The following is a 4,502-nucleotide window of genomic DNA, read 5'->3' on the forward strand; positions in this document are numbered from 1 at the left end:
AGAGAAGGAGGGAGACGGAGGATAAAGGAAGAGAGAAGAGAGATGGGGAAGAATGAGGGAGTACAAAGCTAAATTCTGACTTTTTGACCATTCTTTTTATTCCTTGTAACCACACTACATCTCTGCTCTGTACCATTACATCCATCCAAGACTTGGGTCTACAAAATAAAACAGGATCATTACTTTGTTCAAGAATTTAAATGTCCTCATACCACGAGTAATGAATAAAGTATTTAAAATTATGGCAAATGATAACTTGAACTAACATGATATAGATTTTTTAGTTCTGGGTATAGATGTTGGTGAAACTAAATATCCCTCTGAGATTATTTGTTTATTGGGCGACACTGACAAGTTCTGAAAGATGGGAAGAACTGTCTTCCTGTACTATCTCCTGAAAGAGCTCAAAGAGAGGCATGGGGAGCCGGATTTTGTTCTCTATTTCACTTTGCTAATTTTAGGTAGTGCTGACCTCAACACTGAGGTGTCAAATCTGCTCAAAGCAAGCAAATCTTCCCCTGAAACTTTGGGACTTCTTTCAGAGCAATAGTGTCATTCTAGCTGAAATAGTTCAACACATAAAAATGATTCTTGGGAAAAGAAATTTCCCAAACCTGATTCAAAATAGAAACTTGCAAGCAGGGGGAACGGTACCAGGTGCTGGGTTGTATGGGGCATAGAGGCAAACAGAAACTCATGATCAGCCTGTGGCAGGTATTCTCTTAGCTCCATTTTCTCTCTCTCCAACTCTTACTTCTAATACTCTGTGTCCAATCACTTTAGGCCTTTGAAGACTTTTAGTATATGTGCTGTCAAAGCTAGCACAGCCTTTGAAGACTTTTAGAACATCTCAGACCTGGAAAAAATAATCATTTACTCTTTTCTACTGCTGAGGTCATAATAATAGTGATTCTCAACCAGGCTTTTGAATTTATAAGAAATGCAGCCCTTGGGGTCTATAGAGCACTGCTGAACCAATATCTCAGGCCTTTAAGAGGTAATAAAGCCAATCAAACCACTAAACTCTATTTCTACATCTAGAATCTCTTTGAAAGGAAAGGGACCAAGAAATAATTTAAAAAGATCTATAATGACTTCAAACCTTAGGAACATTATAGGGTTGGGGCTAATCAAGATAGAACCACATTAGAAAGGTTAAACTTTTTAAATTTGCCAGGAAAGAATATTTTATGATAGCTAATGTACCTAAAATGCTATAAACTTAACTCATTATTTGATAGTATTCTTGACAATCGTAATTAGAAAAAAGTAATTAGCCACAGAGGGCATCTCTTGGTCCACAGTTTAATTATTTTTGGCTTTAAAATTTGTAGAGCATCACATTTTCAATGTATTTCTATTGTTCTTTCGAACTTGCAATCTTTTTTTATTTTAAATGTTGTCGCTCTTATGCAAAGTGAGTACATTAGAGATCACTTTGTGTCAAAGAGACTTCAAAGGCTGAAATCAAATTAACTTAAATTCAATATTTTATTTTGTAGACCAGAAAAACAGCAATTACTGTGCTTTCCAAATTTTCTTTCTTTCTCAGAGAGAGCTAGTTGCCAGGAAAATCTCATCTCCCTTTTTCTTGGCCATTATGGCTGCTCAGCTAGACTAAATTTTCTAGACTCCCTTGCTTTGGGGCATGGCTATGTGACTATGGCTGTGTGCCTTGGACTAGGAGTGTGATGCCTACCACTCCCAAGACTCGATTGATGATCCACATGCTCTTCCTGTGACAGGAGCCCAGCTCCCACTACTAGATAGCAACAAGGTCACAGGGGCATGGGGAAGCAGTAACTGGGTCCCTGATAAACTTTAAGGAACCCAGTTCCCCATTGGCCTGGACAGGTCATGTTGAAACTTGTACATGAGAGAGTAATAAAATATTTTGATTTTTCTTTTAAGCCATTCAGTCATTAGGTCTTTGTTTTGAATGTGTTGGTATCATTATGTCAATTTCTTTAAACCCCTCAAAACTTTCGGCTCCTACAACCAAATGTTGAACTTCTTAAGAAATGCCTAAATAGTATCTAACCAGGATTTAGAAAAAGGCCCGGCATACCAATACAACAAATTACTGAAAGAATATGTGAAAAAATGATTAAAAAGTAACTTGCTTAAGGTGACATAGTCAATTGCTACAGAACCAAACAGAAACCTTATGTTTTCAATTATATTTAATATATCTTCAATACAAATCTTACTTTCTTATCCTGAGATAAATAAGAATATTGATTTTAGCCTTGTTCATACACTTTTTTCTATATGTTACAAAGAAACTTTGCTTAGGATATTTTTCTGTTGTTATTAATAAGTATCAACGAGCTAGTCTTATCAGAGAATTGCCCTAGTGATGTTTTCATACAGACACAACATCTCGGTTTGTCAAATGTACTATAATTTCAGAGAGAAGAAAACAAGCTACTCCAATTATGCTTTGCCATTTGTCTGACATGTTCATTATTCTCGACGCAATTCCTATCACATGTTGTCTTCTTGTAAAAGCCATTTCTGTCAAATTAACTTAGGGAGGACTGGTGAAAAATGAAAAAAGAAAAGAAAACTCCTCATCTACTTCCAACACCTGGAGAATCAGCAGAGAAATATAATTTTGTCTCTTTCAAATTAAATCAGATTCTGGGCTTGCTGTTTCTGAAATAACCCAATATAAAATGGAAGAGTTGCATCCATCCATGACCATCTAGGAACAGGCTCAATTCATGGAAAATCAATTCCAACTCACAGCCATGTGGCTTTTTATGATGATATATTAAGATTTCTTTAATTTTTGTAAATCTACTGACTTATTCATTTGGATGCTATCAGAAAAAAAGACACTTTCAATTCAGTAAAATCCTTATCCAATAAAGTGATCTGGGCTCTGGTCACAGTTCCTTACACATATTAGGAAATTCATGGTTCTCACTTAAGTTCAGGGCCAAAGCCTCAAAATATTTTAAAAGGATATCTTTTCTATATTCTGAGTGACCTCTATAACCATTTCTTTTCATTTTTATTATCTTCATTCATTTATCAATAAATCTATAGAACAAATCTATGAGATGACAACTGCCAGAGAGGATTAAAAAAATAACAACAACAACAACACACACATACACACACCAAAAAAAACTATCAGAACAAATAATCAAATAAAGGCTACAGTAAAGGCTTAAATCTTGTTTTTCTATCCTAGTTTAGTTTGGCACTGCTGAAAGGATCCTATTAAAGCTGACAAGTACAAGGAACACATAGTAGAATCTCTACAATTAAAATGGGAGCTGAAAGCATGAGTGAGTTCAGGAGAGATACTACAAGACACATGAGTTTTTGAAGGTAGTGTCGGAATTGGTGCTATTAATGTTGAAGAGCAGAAGTGCAAAACATAGAAGAAAAAAAAGATGGACAGTACACAAAGTGAAGATGGAAGAAAAATATTATTGCTATTTCTTCTTCTGGGGCTCCCATTATGTATATGTTGGTACACTTGATGTTTTCCAACAAGTCAAAGGTTCTGTTGTTTGTTTTTCATTTTTTTCTTTCTGCTCCTAAGCCTAGATAATATCTATTGATTTATCTTCAAGTTCACTCACTCACTGTTTGCCAGCTCAATCTTTTTTTATCCTCAGCCAAGGATATGTTTTGTATTTATTTTAGAAAAGGAGAGAGAGAGAGAGAGAGAGAGAGAGAGAGAGAGAGAGAGAGAGAGAGAAACATTGATGTGAGATAGAAACATAAATTGGTTGCCTCACATACCTGCCCCAAATCTGACTGCTACCTAGGTATGTTTCCTGACCAGGAATCAAACCTTTCAGTACATGAGACAATGCCCTAACCAACTGAATCACCTAACCAGGGTTGCCAGTTCAATCATTTGATTGAGCCCTTCTAATAAATATTCATTTCAGTTAATGTGCTTTTTTTCAACTACAGCATTTTTATTTTCTAAAATACATTTGTGTCTCTATATTGATGTTCTTTGATCAGACATCTATGTCATACTTCCCTTTAGATGTTGTTTCTTTTGTTCTTTGAATCTATTCTGTTTATAATTGCTGATCTAAAGTCTTTGTCTACTAAGCCCATACTCTTGAGTATCTCAGGGGCATTTTCTGCAGGCTCTTTTTTATTTCCTGTGTGTGTGCTTTATTATCCTGTTTCCTTGCATTTCTCATAGTTTTGTGGAAAACTAGATATTTAGATAATATATTCTTTCAATTCTTGTATCAGATTCCTCTGTCCCCCATAGTTTGTTGTTGTTGGTATGTTGTCGCTGCTGTTGTTTTCTTATTGGTGCTTGTTTGTGTAGTATTTTTCCTGAACTAACTCTGTAGATTCTGTGTTCTCTACTGTGCATGGCTTCTGAATTGAGTCCTCTGCTAGTTTTTATTTTTTTAAGTTACTGTTTTTGCTTGTAGATCTGGTTTCTTATGGGTCACAACCGGGGTCAATATAATGTAATGGTCAGCCAATGATGGGTTAGATTTTCTTAAATG

The sequence above is a fragment of the Myotis lucifugus genome, unplaced genomic scaffold, assembly GCF_000147115.1.
Source record: "Myotis lucifugus unplaced genomic scaffold, Myoluc2.0 scaffold_26, whole genome shotgun sequence".
Taxonomy (NCBI): Eukaryota; Metazoa; Chordata; class Mammalia; order Chiroptera; family Vespertilionidae; genus Myotis; species Myotis lucifugus.